Here is a 10,587-nt window from a genome sequence, read left to right as displayed (position 1 = left end):
AAAAAAAAAAAAAAAAAAAAGAAAAAGAAAAAGGTCTGGTCCAGTAAATAATAATTTGGCAACCTAATGGGTGCTATCAATACCTAAGTGAAAGGTTTGGTGAAGGGTTTTAAGCAATTTCCATTGGTTAGCTGCAGGCAAAAGTATTTTTCCTTCTCCAGTGGCCAGCCATCCTGAGGGGAGGAAACTATGTCCTCGTGAGGTTCCTCATTCTATTTCTCCTGCTGAGTACTGGGGCTTGTTTCCCGGAGGGGATTATTAGGGGTTCTTCTATAAGCATTTCTAATGGAGGGTCCCGCCTTGCGGCTCTTTTGGCTTCAATATCTGGTTGGCGATTCCCTTCTATTTCTTCTTTCCTTTCCTTTCTGATGACCCGGTAGTGTAAGACTGCCACCTCTTTAGGTTTCTGTATAGCCAATAATAGTCTCCTGATAGCTTCCTGATGTTTGATAGCTGTTCCCTCGGAAGTTAGGAATTCCCTTTCTCTCCATATTGCCTCATGGGCATGGAGGACTAGGTAAGCATACTTTGAGTCTGTATATATATTTATCCTTTTTCCTTCTAATTCTAGTGTATAGTGGCCCCTGCTTTTGCTAGAATGTCTCTCCCTAACAAGGCAGTGGGGCTTTCAGGCATAATTAGAAAAGCATGTGAAAAGAGTTCCCCAGTCACAGCTTAGTGACTGGGAGAAGTATCTAGTGACTGGCTGTCCTAGGATCCCTCGGATAGTGACACATCTGGAGGACAGTTGTCTGGGACAGGAGAGTAAGACTGAGAAGGTCGTGCCAGTGTCCAGGAGACAGTTAACCTCCTGGCCCTCAATGGTCAAGCATGGGGCTCTGTGACGGTGACAGCATGGGCTGGCGCTTGCCCCGGGCACCCTCAGTCCTGTTGCTGGATCCATCTGGTTAGTGGCTTCTGACTCAGAGGACCTTCATCCCCTGGAGCAGTGGGCCTTCCAGTGATTCCCTTGACATAAGGGGCATCAACAGGAGGCAGCTTATTTCTATTCGGATGATCTTTTTAAAAGTGTCCTTGGCCAGGCACGGTGGCTCACGCCTGTAATCCCAGCACTCTGGGAGGCCGAGGCGGGTGGATCACGAGGTCAGGAGATTGAGACCATCCTGGCTAACACGGTGAAACCACGTCTCTACTAAAAAACACAAAAAATTAGCCAGGCATAGTGGCGGGCGCCTGTGGTCCCAGCTACTCGGGAGGCTGAGGCAGGAGAATGGCGTGAACCTGGGAGGCGGAGCTTGCAGTGAGCCGAGATCGTGCCACTGCACTCCAGCCTGGGCGACAGAGCAAGACTCCGTCTCAAAAAAAAAAAAAAAAAAAAGTGTCCTTGTAGGCCGCACTGGAAGCAAGCCCTATTAGGCATTCGATTTGCCCAGCCTTTCCATGTTCCAGAGCCTCCAAGGTCTGCTTGCCTGAGGGCCATGACTAAAGCGGTGGCCTTTTCTTATCTCATTTGTCCTGTTCTGCCTGTTCCTCCTGATCTCTACTATAAAAAACTGAGGTTGCCAAATTCAAATACGGTTTCTAAGTTTTGCTCCAGGACTAAGGCGGACTTTTGAAATTTTTNAAAAAAAAAAAAGTGTCCTTGTAGGCCGCACTGGAAGCAAGCCCTATTAGGCATTCGATTTGCCCAGCCTTTCCATGTTCCAGAGCCTCCAAGGTCTGCTTGCCTGAGGGCCATGACTAAAGCGGTGGCCTTTTCTTATCTCATTTGTCCTGTTCTGCCTGTTCCTCCTGATCTCTACTATAAAAAACTGAGGTTGCCAAATTCAAATACGGTTTCTAAGTTTTGCTCCAGGACTAAGGCGGACTTTTGAAATTTTTTTTTCATGTCTGCAGCTGACTGAGTGATAAACTTATCAAGATTAGTTGGCCTTCAATAGTGTCAGGTGACAGAGAGGTATGCTTCCTCAATGCCTCCCTTAATCTCTCCAGAAAGGCAGTAGGATTTTCTTCCTTTATGCTATAGTGGACATCATTGAATAATTTATAGGCTTCTTCCTAGTTTTCCTTAGTCCTTCTAACAAGCAAGTTAGTAAATGTCTGCGGCACCAATCTCTATGTTCTGATTCTGCGTCCCAGTGAGGGTCTACACTGGGCACTGCTTGCTGGCCTGTGGTGAATTGTTCTCTTTCCTTTTGTCATCCTATCATTGACCTGACTCAGATACCAGAGATCGCCAAACTCTCAGGCTGCAGTTATGGCGACACTTCTCTCATTTGGGATTAGTGTCTGATCTAGCAGTAACATTATATCCCTCCATGTCAGATCAAAGGATTGTCCTAACCCTTGTAAAACATCAATATAGCCATCAGGGTTATGTGAGAATTTACCTAGGTCTTTTTTTGTTTGTTTTTTTTTGGGACAGAGTGTCACTCTGTTGCCCAGGGTGGAGTGAAGCGGTTCGATCTTGGCTCACTACAAGCTCCGCCTCCAGGGTTCACACCATTCTCCTGCCTCAGCCTCCCAAGTAGCTGGAACTACAGGTGCCCGCCACCATGCCTGGCTAATTTTTGTGTGTGCGTGTGTTTTTAGTAGAGACTGAGTTTCAAAGTGTTAGCCAGGATGGTCTCGATCTCCTGACCTCGTGATCTGCCCACCTCAGCCTCCCAAAGTTCTAGGATCACAGGAATGAGCCACCGCGCCCGGCCTTACCTAGGTCTATTTTAATTTGCTTCAAGTCTGACAGGGAAAAAGGTACATACACTCTGGGCCGAATTCTCCAGAATACATCTTAGGGGCATTTTTGCCTTGGGGGGAATGTTTCCTATCTGAAAAAAAAAAACATAGGGATGCCAGCACCCCTAGTCATTTTCCGATGAGCATTAGTCCTAGAGCGTCCTCTGTGGTCCTAATGCTTATTCCTTTCCAGGGTGCATCACCACCCATGGACCTCTGCTTATCGGATTAGTTACGCTCACTGATGTAGCAGTCCTGCACCTCTTTTCTCGCCTTTCTTGACCACAAAGGGGTCTGGGCTGCTGGATTCTAGTGGTCCTTTACCAGCGTGCCCAACATTGCCTTTGTGCTCAGAGGCGAGTTCTAGAGTTGGGCTGGGTTCCTGAGTATTTCGTAACAACCCAGCTGCACCATCAAGATGCATTCCCATAAACAACAGTTCTTACGCAAATTCGCTTCAGAGAGGGTGTCGGTAACCTTTTGAGTCAGGATTGAGATAAAGTCTTTTTGATTCTGTAAATACTTTAAGGCTTGGCTGAGGGCAAACAGCTCCCACTTTTGAGCAGACCAATTAGGCAATTCTTCTAACTCTGCTTCCGCAAGAGTCTCCTTATCAATTACTGAATACCCACTGTGTTTTTTCCTCAATCACCTGGGAGGAGCCATCTATAGTTCTGTTCTGAAGGGAGTTCCTCCTAGGTCTGGTCAGAACTTTGTATGGTAATTAAAATTTAAATCCCCTGTTAGGAAATCTGCTGGGTTAAGGGAATTTTCCGTGGTTAATGTTAAATCACCTTTTTCTAACAGAATAGCCCCATACTTATAAGATTTTTGAGTTAGTAAGCTACCTTTTTGCTTTTTTGACTTAGAATAATTCTGAACTGGTGAGGTGTGCTCACAATGAGGTCTCCTCTAAAAGCTACTTTTCTAGGCTGGGTGCAGTGGCTCGCGCCTGTAATCCCAGCACTTTGGGAGGCCAAGACGGGTGGATCATGAGGTCAGGAGATCGAGACCATCCTGCCTAACAAGGTGAAACTCCGTCTTTACTAAAAATACAAAAAAAAATTAGCCGGGCCTGGTAGCGGGCGCCCGTTAGTCCCAGCTACTCAGGGGGCGGAGGCAGGAGAATGGCGTGAACCTGGGAGGCAGAGCTTGCAGTGAGCCGAGATCGTGCCACTGGACTCCAGCGTGGGTGACAGAGCGAGACTCCGTCTCAAAAAAAAAAAGTTACTTTTCACTTTCTTGTGTTAGCAAAGCAGTTGCTGCTACAGATTGAATGCATTTGGGCCATCTGTGGGTTGCTGGGTTAAGAATTTTTGATAGGAAGGCTACTGTGGTCTCAGTGTTTTCAGGCTACGCCCTTGTTTACACTGACAACAAGGCAATATTGGAGTGTTATAGGGTCATAGAGAAGACCTTCAATTATCAATTATAGGTTTTAAATTCATCCTGGCTTTTAAAGGAATAGGGCACACTGTTTTTTCTTTACTATATTTGTCTCTCTTTTTCTCTCTCTCCCTCTTTTTTCTCTCTCTCTCTGTCTCTTCTCTCCTTGACTTACTCAATTCGCTTTCATCTTGATCTATTATGTTGTTGTAGACCCAGTTCCAGTTGTTAAAATACTGGGTCATCAGTTCTAAGGCCCTGGCCAATGAGCCAAGGCTTGGAGATTGTATCACAGAGGGGTAAGATGGGTAGAAATCAGGGGAGGAGAGCATCTTACACAATGGGAGAGCAATCCTCCTAGCCATTTACAAACCTGGGGCCCTGGCAAGGGTGGTGGGGAACAGGTCCCACATAACTGCCCATGTTGAGAGCTGTATGCCTAAATTGGGAGGGACACCAGGGACAAGACTCCCTGGGTTCATAGCCTAGATTCCTAAGGACACAATATAGAGCTGCCTTAGATCCCTTTGGAGATACAACCTGCTCTAATACTTGGGAGAGGAAGTGAAAGTCTGAAGCATCAGTACCTAGGAGGCAGGGATCAGAGGAAGTAGATTCAGAGGTAAGGAGAATTTTGGTGCTACACTTTTAAGAAAGTCATGCTTGGGACCCAGGAGGTATGGGTCAGAAGGAAAGGTAGGGGCGCACGCATGGGTGACTGTTGAGTAGAGACTTCTGACTGAGCCATGATCTCAACCAGCTAACGTCGGGAGTTTGGGATGACGGCTTTCTGCCTCTAGTCAGCCCTCAGCTTCCCCAGGAAAATTGAAAGCAGAAGCTGGTTCCAGGCAGACCAACACTCCCAACCCAGAAGGGTTGGGGGTTGTTAGAAAGCCCTTTCCCAGACAGACTTATATCTGAGTCAGGTGAGGCGGACACGCTGATCATTTTTAACTGGCCGACAGATGCCCAGTATTTTCCTCCAATTCTAAGGAAGGACAGGACAGAAGAGCAAGCAAAAGTGGTCCAATATTACTGCTTTGGAGTCCCTTTGTGGTTGCCAATATCTTACTGGGGGTCCCTGTTCTTAGAGCTCCTAAGATGGTGGCAGGCCGCTTCCAAGATGGCGGCAAGCCTCTTGTTCTCTGACCTGGGGTTCTTGGCCTCACGCATTCCAAGGAATGGAATCTTGCGCCATGCAGTGAGTGTTATAACCCTATTCAGCTTGATTAGGATGAACCCGGGCACTTAGCTGTGCAGGAACAATAGCAAGCCTTTAGCCCAATTGGGAGTGGCAATGGGTGCCTTGCTGGATCAGAAGCACAGCGGACACCCTGCTGGATCCGGAGGGTTGGAAGTCAGCGGTGGGTCTGCAACAGTGGCAGACAACAGTGGTGGACGGCAAGCGAAAGCTCAGCTTAAGCCATAACAAACACGGACCAGAAGAGTGTGCGGTTGCAAGATTTAATAGAGTGAAAACAGAGCTCCCATAAAATGGGAGGGGACCCAAAGGGGGTTACCATTGCCAGCTTGAATGCCTGGGTTTATATCCCAATCATTGTCCCTCCTCCTATGCTCTCAGGCGATAGATGATTGGCTATTTCTTTACCTCCTATTTTTGCCTACTTAGCATTTTAGTGAGCTCTCTTTACTACCTGATTGGTCAGGTGTGAGCTAAGTTGCAAGCCCCATGTTTAAAGGTGGATGCAGTCACCTTCCCAGTTAGGTTTCGGGATTCTTAGTTGGACTAGGAAATCTAGCTAGTCCTGTCTCTCACAATGGTCTACTCCTTACTGAACAAATCCCTGCTGTGCACACCTCAACCCGTCCCCAGCAAGGCACTGTGCTGGGCTTCTGGGAAACAGACAAGGGCAATTGGATAATACATACATTAGCATTTGGCAATCTCTGAATCCTTGAGCATCCATTATCTTATTTTGATAATGTACATGAGGAGACAGTGAGGCACATTTTATTGTTCTGAAGAAACCAAAGCTCAGAGAGGAAAAGCCACTTGTTCGCAGCCACACCATTGGTTGAGGGGCAGACTTTTTTATTCCAAATCCTGTTTCTTTTCACTACACCCTATTTTTCCTACCACGAAGGAGCCTACAGTCCATGCAAATAATTATTATACAAGATAAAAGGATAAGTGCCTGAATACATAGAGATGAGATCTGTGCATGAATATATAGGGCTGTGTGTGTGTGATAACATCAGGTCAACAGGTGCTAAAATATTCTTTGTGCCTCGGACTGTGCTTTACGTATATCATGTCTTTTAACTTGGCCTTCACAACAGACTTATAAGGCAGACATTATAAGGCTGAGCTTTCGCTTGCCATCCACCACTGTCAGTTTTACAGGTGAAGTCATTGAGGTTCAAAAAGGTCAACTATTTAATGATAATCACAGCAGGAAAGTGAATGCATTCCAAGAAAGGTGGGTGCAAACCAGCATGGTGGGGAGGAGGAGCCTATAGAGAAGAGAGAAATCAGAAAAGGATCCATGGAGAAGGTGGCATTTAGGTTGGGCTTTGAAGGACGGGTCAGGTCCAGACAGACAGAGATGCAGCCCAGGGAAGCAGAGAGGCAGAGCAAGGAACTGACCACAAGTCAGTTCACTTTGGGGAAGATTTGTTTAAATCTCTTAGGCTAGAGCCCTGCAGCTTTGTGAGAAAGTGAAGCCTGTCATCTGTTGGCAGCCTTCTTCTTGGAAACAACAGGCTGGACCTATGCTGAACCCCTCCAAAACCAAATGCCACCTTGTGCTTGGATGTCTGAGGTTGTTCAGGGAGCTGCCAAACGGAACACAAGTACCAGTAGCAATTGAGAAGCCCAAGATCAAGACCAGGACAGGAGTCATCAGCTGCCTGAAAACCCTTGGGTGTCAGGCCAATGCAGCCACTGCTAACTCTGGGGCGATCTTGGCAACTTGTTACAGTACCAGCTTCTGTTCCTCCTTCCGTAAAACAGATATAATAGCCAGGTGCAGCAGCCCCTGACTGTAATTCCAGCTACTTGGGAGGCTGAGGTAGGAGGATTGCCTGAGCCTAGGAGTTCGAGGCCAATCTAGGCAACATAGTGAGAGCCTACCCTCGCACTCTAAATAAATAAATTTTTAAACATTGAAAAAATGAGGCCGGGCGCGGTGGCTCAAGCCTGTAATCCCAGCACTTTGGGAGGCTGAGACAGGCGGATCACGAGGTCAGGAGATCGAGACCATCCTGGCTAACACAGTAAAACCACGTCTCTACTAAAAATACAAAAAATTAGCCGGGTGAGGTGGCGGGCGCCTGTGGTCCCAGCTACTCGGGAGGCTGAGGCAGGAGAATGGTGTGAACCCGGGAGGCCGAGGTTGCAGTGAGCTGAGATCCGGCCACTGCACTCCAGCCTGGGCGACAGAGCAAGACTCCGTCTCAAAAAAAAAAAAAAAAAAAAGAAAAGAAAAAATGAGCATAATAATATGAAGTAGTGCGTCAAGGATCCACAGAGAGACAGGTGAGAAAGAGCCAATAGCACCACGCAGCAGGAATCAACTTTTCTAAGGGCAGCTGAGTCCCTTTGTGTTTTGTCATCATAGTGGGAGGTGGGTTGAAAAAAAAAGGCAGTCCGGGCATGGTGGCTCATGTCTGTAATCCCAGCATTTGAGAGGACAAAGCGAGTGGATCACCTGGGGCCAGGAGTCCAAGACCAGCCTGGCCAACATGGCGAAACCACATCTCTACTTAAAAAAAATACAAAAATTAGGCTGGGCATGGTGGCTCACGCCTGTAATCCCAGCACTTTGGGAGACCGAGGCAGGTGGATCACAAGATCAGGAGATCGAGACCATCCTGGCTAACATAGTGAAACCCTGTCTCTACAAAAAATACAAAAAAATTAGCCGGGCGTGGCGGCATGCGCCTGTAGTCCCAGTTGCTGGGGAGGCTGAGGCAGGAGAATGGCGTGAACCTGGGAGGCGGAGCTTGCAGTGAGCTGAGAGTGCGCCACTGTGCTCCAGCCTAGGTGACAGAGCAAGACTCCATCTCAAAAAAAAAAAAAAAAAAAAAAAATTAGCTAGGTGTGGTAGCATGTACCTGTAGTCCCAGTTACTCTACTCAGGAGGCTGAGGCAGAAGAATCACTTGAACCCAGGAAGTGGATGCTGCAGTGAGCCGAGATCACACCACCACACTCCATCCAGCCAGTGCAACAGAGCAAGACTCCATCTCAAGAAAAAAACCAAAAAAACAACAAAAAAAAGCAGTCTCAGGCCTTGAGGATGTAAGCCCCCAAAGTGTATTTTAATATTGATCTCTGTTTATACAGTTTACTTACTTACATAAATTTGCTTTCTTCAAGACAGAGTCTCTGTCTCCCAGGCTAGAATGCAGTGGCATGATCTCAGCTCATTGCGGCCTCCACCTCCTGGGTTTCAGCAATTCTCCCGCTTCAGCCTCCCAAGTAGCTGGGATTACAGGTGTGTGCCACCACGCCCAGCTAACTTTTGTATTTTTACTAGAGATGGGGTTTTGCCATGTTGACTAGGCTTGTCTTGAACTCCTGGCCTCAGGTGATTTGCCCATCTCAGCCTTCCAAGGTGCTGGAATTACAGACATAAGCCACCACACCTGGCTATAAATTCTCCTTAAATACTTCCACATGTAGAAACATTCACCATGTTCCTGTAAGTCAGCCCTTACCAAGGTAACCCTCAAATTGAAGGCAGTTGCAGATAGAAATCCCAAGATTTTTGTTTTGTTTTTGTTTTTAGAACTAAGTAAATATTCTCTTTGTTTGTTCGTTTGAGACAGGGTCTTGCTCTGTTGCCTAGCTGGAATGCAGTGGTGTGATCACAGCCCACTGGAGTCTCTACTTTCCAGTGCTCAAGTGATCCTCTCCACTTTAGCCTCCCTAACAGCTGGGACCACAGGCATGGGCCACTGTACTTGGCTCTTGTTTAATTTTTTGTGGAGACGGGGTCTCCCTATGTTGCCCAGGCTGGTCTTGAACTCCTGGGCTCAAGAGATCCTTTCATCACCACCTAGCAAAAGTGCTGGGATTATAGGCAGGCCACTCGCCTGGCCTAATATTATCTTAAAATGCATATAGAGGGGCCGGGTGCGGTGGCTCGTGCCTGTAATCCCAGTATTTTGGGAGGCTGAGGCGGGCAGATCACGAGGTCAAGAGATGGAGACCATCCTGGCCAACATGGTGAAACCCCGTCTCTACTAAAAATACAAAAATTAGTTGGGCATGGTAGCACGCGCCTGTAGTCCCAGCTACTCAGGAGGCTGAGGCAGGAGAATCATTTGAACCCAGGAGGCGGAGGTTGCAGTGAGCCGAGATCGCGCCACTGCACTCCAGCTTGGGCAAAAGAGCAAGATTCCGTCTCAAAAAAAAAAAAAAAAAGCATATAGAGGGGGCTGGGCGCGGTGGCTCACGCCTGTAATCCCAGTACTTTGGGAGTCCGAGGCCGGTAGATCATGAGATCAGGAGTCCAAGACCAGCCTGGCCAAGATGGTGAAACTCCGTCTCTACTAAAAATACAAAAATTACCTGGGCTTGGTGGCAGGCATCTGTAATCCCAGCTACTCGGGAGGCTGAGGCAGAGAATTGCTTGAGCCAGGGAGTCGGAATTTGCAGTGAGCCGAGATTGTGCCACTGCACTCCAGCATGAGCAACAGAGACTCTGTCTCAAAAAGAAAAAAAAAAAAAGCATATAGAGGGGTATGACAACAATTGTACTTTTTAAATAAATTTTTTTTTTTTTTTTTTGAGATGGATCTCGCTTCTGTCACCAAAGCTGGAGTGCACTGGCCAGATCTCAGCTCACTTGCAAAGCTCCGTCCTCCCGGGTTTACGCCATTCTCCTGGCCTCAGCCTCCCGAGTAAGGCTGGGACATACAGGGCGGCCCGCCCACCTCACCCGGCTAGTTTTTTTTTTTTGTATTTTCAGTAGAGATGGGGTTTCACCGTGTTAAGCCAGTGGATGGTCTCAATCTCCTGGACCTTGTGATCCGCCCACCTCGGGCCTCCCAAGTGCTGGGATTACAGGCTTGAGCCACCGCGCCCGGCCAAATAAATATTTTTTAAAAAAATGCTCGTAGTGGGAAAAGTCAAGTTCATATGGCAAGAAAAATGTGCAAGAATCGCCATGAAGCTGGGCACAGTGACTCATGCCTGTAATTCCAGCACTACGGAAAGCCAAGGCTGGAGGGTTGCTTGAGCCCATGAGTTCAAGACCAGACTGGGCAACATAGGGATGGATACTCTGTCTCTACAAAAAATAATAAAATTAGTCAGGCACAGTGGCCCACACTTATGGTCTCAGCTACTCAGGAAGCTGAGGGAGAAGGATCGCTTGAGCCCAGGAGGGTGAGGCCGCAGTGAGTCGTGATTGCACCATTGCACTCCAGGGTGAGACCCTCCCACAACCAAACAAAAACAATAAACAAACAAACAAAAAATGCCAGGCGCAGTGGCTCATGCCTGTAATCCCAGCACTTTGGGAGGCCAAGGTGG

Source organism: Rhinopithecus bieti, unplaced genomic scaffold, assembly GCF_001698545.2.
Source record: "Rhinopithecus bieti isolate Rb0 unplaced genomic scaffold, ASM169854v2 scaffold_35856, whole genome shotgun sequence".
In the NCBI taxonomy this organism is placed as follows: domain Eukaryota; kingdom Metazoa; phylum Chordata; class Mammalia; order Primates; family Cercopithecidae; genus Rhinopithecus; species Rhinopithecus bieti.
This window is presented reverse-complemented; position numbering follows the sequence as displayed.